Here is a 9,334-nt window from a genome sequence, read left to right as displayed (position 1 = left end):
TTCTTATGGTTCTTAAGAACCTTAGAAGTTCGTCTTTCTCTTCTTTAGAAAGGTGATATGAAATAATTACTGGGAGTTGAAAGTTTTTTTCCAGAAAGGCGTATTCGATATGGTTTGGTAGTTCTTTTAACTCTAAGGCTGGTGGTTCTTCGATTGATGGTTTGGATTTTTCATTGCATTCGTTGATCTCACATACTACTTCTGATGTTTCTTGATTGTTGTTGATAGCATTGAGATTATCGTTTTCAAACGTAGGTTTAGTGTTTATATCAGTCAGGATTTGTGTTTCAAATGGTGTGTTGATGGAAGATTTCCGCACATAGCAACTCAAGATAGAATCGATGATGTCAACACAGTATAATGTGTCATTGTGATGTTGCGGATGTTGCATAGATTTTCCCATGTCAAAAGTGATAGCCTCGTCATTAACCCTGAGAGTGAGTATACCGGTGCAAGCATCAGTAATAGCCTTTGCGGTGGCTAAAAAGGGTCTTCCTAAAATCAGAGATACACTTTTGTCTTCCTCCATATCTAGAATTACAAAATCTATTGGGAAAAAAAAATTATCGATTTTGACAAGCATGTTTTCAACAATGCCCTGAGGATATTTAGCGAATTGGTCAGCTAACTGAATGCTCATGCGGGTGGGCTTTGGTTCTCCTATCACTAGTTTTGCAAAAACCGCATAAGGCATTAAATTAATACTAGCTCCTAGGTCAACCATGGCATTGCTAATAGATAAATTTCCTGTGAGACAAGGGATAGTAAAGCACCCTGGATTGGTTATTTTTGTTGGTAGCTTGTTTTGGAGCACTGCTGAAAATTCTTCATTCAAGGTGACATGCGAGAGCTCTTCCGGCTTCCTTTTGTTGGTTAGCACTTCCTTGAGAAATTTTGCATATTTTGGCATTTGAGCAATGGCTTCGACGAAAGGGATGTTGAAGACTTCTAAAAACTTCCCATACTGTGCTTTCAATCTCTTCTGCTTCAATCTTCCCTAGTACGTAATAGGTGGAACAAAGGTTCAGACTAGTTCCTTAGGTTGTACGGTGCCTGTTGAAATCAGTACCTCCTGTGTTTTGCTAGTGGCTTCCTTCTCCATAACTGGTTCTGAAGTTAGTGAGGCAACATTTGTTGTACCACTTCTGAGTGTAACAGTGTTAGCTATCGCATTTGGATTAGTGATTGTGTTACTTGGAAGAGTGCCGGGTGGTCTTTCGGGTAATTGTTGGGCAATTTGTCCAATTTGGGTTTCTAGATTCTGTAGTGATGCTTGTTGACTTTTTAGTTCAGCTTCATGTTTCAACAATACTCCGCTGATATCATCAGCTCTTGAGTCGACCTTGTTTTCTGCTTCATTTGTTTTGGTCATGATTTGGATCAACATTTCTTCGATTTTTTAGTAGCTCGGATTTTGATGGCTACTGGAACTTTGATCTTGGAACTATGGTTTAGGCTGGAAGGATTGGTTCATCGGTCTCTTTTTGAATCCGAGTAGGGTTTGAGTGTTACCTCCGTCCTTCCTACTGAAATTCGGGTGGTTTCTCCATCCTGGATTGTAGTTGTTGCTAAAAGCGTTTTTTTGACGGGCAATGAAATCAAATTTTTCCACGGCCATAATGACTTGTTTTCAGTCACTTATCTTGTGTGTTCCTCCGCAGGTGTCACAGATGATCTTGGTTCTTGATAATTCAGCTTGAAGTTGTTCGAATTTTTTGGTAAGGGCTTCAAGCTGTGCTGTGACAAGAGTGTTGGTATCGACGTGGTGCAATAATTTATTTATTGGTATAAATCTTGGTGGGTTATAATCAAAACTCTTCTTTGTTTCCTTCTCCATGATTTCAAATGCTTCGTTAGGTTATTTGGATCCCAAGTCTCCACCGGCGACTTGGTCGATGGCCTGCTTGTTTTGACTGTTGTGCGTCAAAAAAAGTTTGTACTTCTAACCATACGCTCAGTCCATGGTGCGGGCATCTTCTCAGAATACTTTTGTATCTCTCCCATGTTGCGTGTAATGGTTCATCATCATCGGTCCGAAATTCGGTAATGCTGGCTCGGTATTTGGCAGTTTTATCGGGCGGAAAGTATTTGAGGAGAAATTGTTCAACCATCTGGTCCAAAGTGGTGACGGAACCAGAGGAAAGAGATTCGGTAGAGTTTGATTTTGATCTGATCTTCTGAACAGTTTTGAATTTTAAAGGTTCCGTAGATTCGTAAGAATCGGTATATATGAGAAAGATGGTCTTCGTCGAGGAGACCATGAAATTGAACTGAATTTTCCACCATATGAAAGGTGCTTGATTTGATTTTGAAATTTTCGGTGATTTCGGGTGGAGCCACTCCATTGTCGTAGCCTTCGAGAGTTGGCTTGGCATACTGGCTCATGTTTGGTTCATTGTTTTGGGCTGCCATCTTTTCTTCGGTTTGATTTTCTCCTAGTGTGATGGAGTCTACTGACTCGTCTTTTATTGTTTTGGCGGTTTCTGCAGTCCGTTTACGTGCTCGTCGACGAAAGAGTCGTTCCTGTTCAGAAACTGGAGAAACAAGCTCAGGCTAGAATGTAGAAGACATACATGGGATTAAATCAAATTGAAACTGTACAAATTAAACTAAAGGTTAGTTGAAGTTAAACTAAAAGTTAGGCTAAGATATTTTAAAACTAAGCTAAGGTCTAAGTTAATTAAGCTAAAGTAAAATAAAGGTTAGGCTAGCATTAAAAATATAAAATTTAATAGTTAGTAAGAAATAAAAGTAAAAAATTTTTACAATTATAAACAATGATTAAAATAAAACTTGGATCGTTCTTAGAAACGTACCGTGTCCCCGGCAACGCTGCCAAAAACTTGATGTGTGTTGCGCGTGCTAGTATAAAATGGTAACTGATTGGAGTGTTAGCTTTTGCACAAGATCGTGTTTTAAATTTATAAAAGTGATTTCTACTAAGACTAAACACACACAAAATAGGCAAGTGTACCTATCGTATACGTAGCATAGTATTGGTAAGAACCAAGTATCGATCCGTGGACACAAATGTTTCTAATAATGAGTCTTCGTCTTACTTTAATCGAAAGGTTTAATCATTTTGAGGTTGATTATTAAACTTTTTATAAAATAGAAATATATAATATATGTGACAAGAAGAGAAATTCTAAGTGAGTAATTCAATTATATGAAGGTTTTCCATCTAATATCAAGAACCACTTCATTTTTTACTTATTGATTATTAAATAAACATGTGATAAACTTGTCCTAATAATATATGATAGAATAGTCCATCATTTCTAAGTGAACATATTCTATGAAATAAAAGAAAGTAGCATGCGCATTTTAAAGTCCATCATTTCCTAATGTCATGCTACCACGAGAATGTCAATTTAAGTAAACAAGAAGTTTGTTATAGTAGAACGATTAGGATTGACTTCAATTTCTCAAATACCAATCCTAACAACTTCGAGTGGTTGTAGTTAACTCACACAACCTCCCCTTGGTTAATTTAATTAGATTATAATTACACACTCCATTAACATATTATTTCTTTAACTAGCATGATAACCTAAGCAATCGTGTTAACAATGTTATTTTAGAATTATCAAAACTAGAGAAATTGATCATAACTTATATCTCATCATTTCTAAGTACAACATAAGGATCCATGTTTTATCTTGAATAAGTTATCAAAGTATTCTTTTTACCATTTCTAGTTTCCAAGAACATGAGTTAACATGAATGATTATTAATCATCAACTTGATGTATTGAGTTAAAGTGATAAAACATTTCTTCATCAATGGATAATTGCAAAATAACCATGTAGTATACCAAACTAAACCACATGTTTCTCATAATCATCAAGTAAAACAAAGCTTCTTCATAGATTATAGATGGTAAATGGAGTTTAGCTCATAATGAGCATTATTATGAACATAAAAAGAGATGATGATAACAAACACATGATTAAACTAGAACAATATAACCAAATATGGATGAATCTACCTTCTTAATGATGATGGATTATGATGGTGTTGATAATGATGGATGATGATGGTAACCTCCAAGCCTTCAAACTCCTCACAAGATCTTCAATATGAGTGTAATGTGGGTGTTTTTATAAGAGAAATCCGTTTAGAGACCTTCTTCAAGCACACCAAGTGAGTGCTACTTAAGCCTCTATTTATAGGCTATCTGGAGGGAGGAGCACGGCCCCGTGTCTCATTAAGCACGGCCCCGTGTCCACGTATCCCAGTTGCATGTTGTCAGATCGTACATGATGACTCACTACTGGGGGGGTGCTTTTGAGGCACGCCCCCATCTTTTATTAACATGTGCTTAAATTCATTCTGTCTTATCTGGAGGTGACCACGGCCCCGTGGTCAAGGAGGCAAGGCCCCATGATTTTGTCTTCAGTGTTTGTCTTTTCTTGTAGATTTTTGTCTTTTCTTGTATCAGAAGCATGGGGGCGTGTTTCTTGGAGCATGTCCTCGGAGAGATTTAGGTCTATCAAATCATGCCTAATCCTCTCATCCCAAGTCAATTTCGGTCGTCCTCTACCCCTCCTCCCCTCCTCCCCTCTACCCCTCCTCTCATCCCAAGTAATGTTTTTGATATATATATATATATATATATATAATAGATAGATAAATCACAATTAATATGTAAATGGTGAGCATTACAAATCTTATGTAAATGTAAACAACTAAATAGATGTGGACTCATTCCTATTGATACAAAATCAATGTATTTGGGTAAATGTATGATCATACTATATGAGAATAGATGAGGATGAGATATCAACCACCAAGCATAAATTAAACATTTAAGAACCTAGAACATAATCATAGAGCATGCAATGATTACACACTAACATATATTTGTGTTTTGAATAGATGTGGTAATAAAACATGAGTAAAAGTAAATAAGGTATACATGCTACCCCCAAAATTTAAAGATGAAAAATTCAAACCGATCTTCAAATTCGTATCTTTCAAGCTCAACGCACCTCCGTCGAAGAAGGTAATATGTACGACGAAGAGTCATGTGGAGACGAACTTCAACTCGAAACCAAACCCGATGGTCTTTTGTATTTTCTCAATCGTTTGTGGGTTCCCGATTGCGATGACCTTCGTATTTGTATTCTTGACGAAGCTCATAATTCGCATTATTCCGTTCATCCCGGTGCGGATAAGATGTATTTCGATCTTCGTGCTACCTTTTGGTGGCCGGGTATGAAAAAGGACGTAGCGTTGTTTGTATCTAAATGTCTTACTTGCTCGAAAGTCAAAGCCGAACATCAAAGACCTTTTGGTCTACTCGAGCAACCACCGATTCCCGTTTGGAAATGGGAAGACATTGCTATGTACTTTATCACCAAATTACCCAAAACCCAGAAAGGCAACGATAGCATTTGGGTGATCATCGATCGATTAACCAAATCTGCTCATTTCATTCCGATTCGCGAGAAGTACTCTGTCGAGCAGCTTGCTCAAATCTATGTTCGGGAAATCGTGTGTCGATACGGTTTGCCATTGTCTATCATCTCCGATCGCAATGCCCGTTTTACCTCTCATTTTTGGCGATCTCTTCAAGAAGCTTTGGGAACACGTCTCGATCTTAGCACCGCTTATCATCCTCAAACGGACGGTCAATCCGAACGTACAATCCAAACACTCGAGGATATGCTACGAGCATGTGTTCTTGATTTCGGTGGGAATTGGGATTCTCATCTTCCGTTCATCGAGTTCTCCTACAACAATAGCTACCACTCTAGCATTGATGTGGCTCCTTTTCAAGCTCTTTACGGTCGTAAATGTCGTTCCCCGATTTGTTGGAACGAAATCGGTGAAGCTCAAATCACGGGACCCGAGATGGTCCAAGAAGCCACCGATGTCATTAATCAAATCGAAAGAATCTCCTAGCAGCTAGAAATCGTCAAAAGAGTTACGCCGATATACGGCGAAAACCTATCAAATTTAATGTTGACGATATTGTCCTTTTAAAAGTATCGCCTTGGAAGGGGGTAGTCCGTTTTGGAAAGAAGGGTAACCTAGCTCCTCGTTTCTTTGGTCCTTTTAAAATCCTTGAACGTGTTGGGAAGGTGGCTTATCGACTCGAACAACCGGAAAAACTTGCCGGTGTTCATCCGACTTTTCATGTATCAAATCTTAAGAAGTGCTTAGCCGAGGGTAATCTTCATATACCTCTCAACGAAGTACATGTCGATGATTCGATGATCATGGTTGAACGACCCGTTGAGATCATGGATCGCAGCGAAAAGAAAACCAAGCATACTCGTATTCGGTTAATCAAAGTTCGATGGGAATCACGGCGTGGCACGGAGTTCACTTGGGAACGAGAAGACACAATGAAGGAGAAGTATCCACACTTGTTTGCATCATCATCGTCATCTTAATTTCGAAACGAAATTTCCTAAAGTAGGGGATACTGTAACATTCGTCAATTTCGGGTCTCGTTTGTATTCGTTTTTGTATTCGTTTATCATGTAAACCGACCCATTTTGTAAACCAAAGCTTATGATATAATCAAAATGATGGATTTTATGTTAAAATATTGTTTTACACTTGTTGGGTCTTGAAAACATTCTTTTTGGTCCTTAAAACTCCTTAAAATGACTTAAACCAAACTTTGGGGACTATTATTGCCATTTACCAAAAACTTGTTTCACCATTTCAACCATCACATGCATCTTTACCCTATTTGTATGAATCATACTCTTACCATTATAAAAGAAAGGCTCCATACACCATTTTGGTTGTTCATCTTCTCCAAAATCTCTCTCAAATCCAAGTATTCATCTTCAACATTTTGTTACTTTGATTTCTTAAGGTCAACTAACTATAGTCTTTCATTTTAACTTGTTCATCTAGTATTACTAACACTTGAATATGGTGGTACAACATATATATATAATACACACCCCTTGTTTCCTTTATTTGTTACTTCACCGACTCCGGTTGGTTAAGTTTCGAATGTCATAAGGCAAGGCTTCATGGAGGACTTCGTGTTCTTGATATATATTTACACACACGTAACTTATTATAAATATCACTTATGACTAACTTCTAACCCTTTTTAGTTTGTTCATCTTATTTACAAGTTCCATGGTGTGGGTTTGTATAAGACTAACCTCGGTTTAACCGAAACTAGTCCAAACCGGAAACCGAACTTTTGTTTACTGGTTTTGTTAAAATAGTTGTTTAAACATGTTTATCGCTAGATTTGAGTTTCAAAAATCATTTTTACAAGTTCTTTGATATTAAGCATATGGAATCCATCTATGAACTCGTTGGAAGATGGAAACCGAACTAAACCGAAACTTTTGCTTAAAAGACTTGTAGTTAACTTTTTAGTTGTAAAATTTAAGTTTTCTTCATTTATAAACCAATATACAAGTTCTATGATATTTGGGCATGTAGAAACCATCTATGAACTATTTGTGAGATGGAGACCGAACCAAACCGAACTATACCGACTTTTACTCGCTTAAGACACACAAGTGTGTTTTTAGCTATCAAGACTTGTATATTTCTTTAAAAAAAGTTTACAAACTGATTTTTAATTATTTTCTTAAGTACTTGGAATTCTTGGATCCAACTTGATCTCATCACATAGTTTGGACCGACAAAACCGAACACTCGCTTAACGTGCGTTGTTAGTTCTAAACAACAGATCTACATACTTGGTTAAGTGTTAGTATATTTTAATGAGTTATCTCATAAAAATTAATATGTTGGAAAGTTGACTTTGGGTTTGACCATTTGTCAAGACCCGAATCGACAACCCGAACACTCGTTAAAAACCCGTTTTAGTATCTTTGTCCCAAAGGAACTTGCATTTTAGCATTTTTCCCACCTTATTACTTAACATTGGTTAAGTAAATATTAAGGTCAGATACTTTAACCCGGTTTCGAGCAAACTTACGTATTTAAAGGATTGTTATTATAAATTCTTAAATAGTTACATTTTAAACCTTGAACTTTAATTGTTTACTTTTTGCAACAATTATTTTATTTAAAGATCTTCAAGACAACCATTCTAAATCCAAGATTTTATTGTCATTTAGGCCTTGCTCGTTAAAATTCATTCATCCGGTTATTTATCTTTTACCGATCAAGTTTTATACTTGAACGTGAGTAACTTCATATCCCGTTTTCTATCTTTTTTTTTGGGTGACATTTCATACTCATTCAAATCAAATGCTTTATACTTGAGTCTTAAACCACAAACGTTGTTGTATACTTTACTTGAATAATTGCTCGATTTAGTGTTCTATGCTTATATGCCTATATGTTTATCACTTTCGGTTGGTGGAATCTATAAATTCTAGACTACTTGGCATCCCCTTGTAGCAAGGTGTCGTTAACGTAATGCAATTAACGATATTCAATTAAATCCTATACTACTTGGCAATCCCTTGTAGCTAGGTGGCGCTAACGTAATTCTATTATCGATTGTCAATTTATCCAAGTTTATAGCTATTATTTATGGTTTTGTATACTAGTTTTGTGGCTTTTCATACTATATATCTATTGTTCAAACTTATGAATTGCTCACCAACCTTTGTATTGACAACTTTATTTTATGAAATGTTACAGGTTTGCATTTAGGTTGATTATGGAGTTCGGTGAAGAAAATGACACAAATACCATTAGGATATTAGCAACAATGAACAATATTTGATTTGCTATATTTTGCAATATTTTGTTGTATTTGACTTATGAATATTTGGTTATGTGACATTTTCGATGTTGTGAAATGAAATGAGTTTATTAAATATTGTCGCTTTAAATAGTGTCATGCGCTTATGGGCAATCGTTACACCTCGGCAGGTTCCGCCGCCTTTGGTCGGGGTGTGACATAGACTACTTGAATTGTGATAATGAATTGCGTAACAATAAATAGTGCAATAACCGACATAATAGAAATAGATGAGGAATTAAATTCAAACATAAATAACCATGATTTTCATTCATAACAAAATTTTAAATTTAGTGAAGTCATTACAATAGATTTATATGAAAAGAACTTGAAACATAAAATAAAATAAATGTCCCGAGCGTAGCATGTCTTCACGAAGGTAAGGCTTAGACTTGGGAGCCGCTGATGAACACACTTGTCCTTGACTAGTTTGGTTAACTTGGGCTGGGTTGGATAGGTCTTGGTTGGCTTGGATAGCTTGATTAGGTTGTGCTTGAATTGCTTAAATAGGTTGAGCTTGGATTGGTTGAAGTTGACTTACTTGAGCTTGGTTGAATTGGGCTTGACTGACTTTGGTTGGATAGAAACGGGCTTGATATTGAGTGGCTTGGGTTGGTTAGGATT

Source organism: Bidens hawaiensis, unplaced genomic scaffold (genome assembly GCF_021521415.1).
Source record: "Bidens hawaiensis isolate Kalapana, Puna unplaced genomic scaffold, B.hawaiensis_p1.1 tig00006836_1, whole genome shotgun sequence".
NCBI classification, from domain to species: Eukaryota; Viridiplantae; Streptophyta; class Magnoliopsida; order Asterales; family Asteraceae; genus Bidens; species Bidens hawaiensis.
This window is presented reverse-complemented; position numbering follows the sequence as displayed.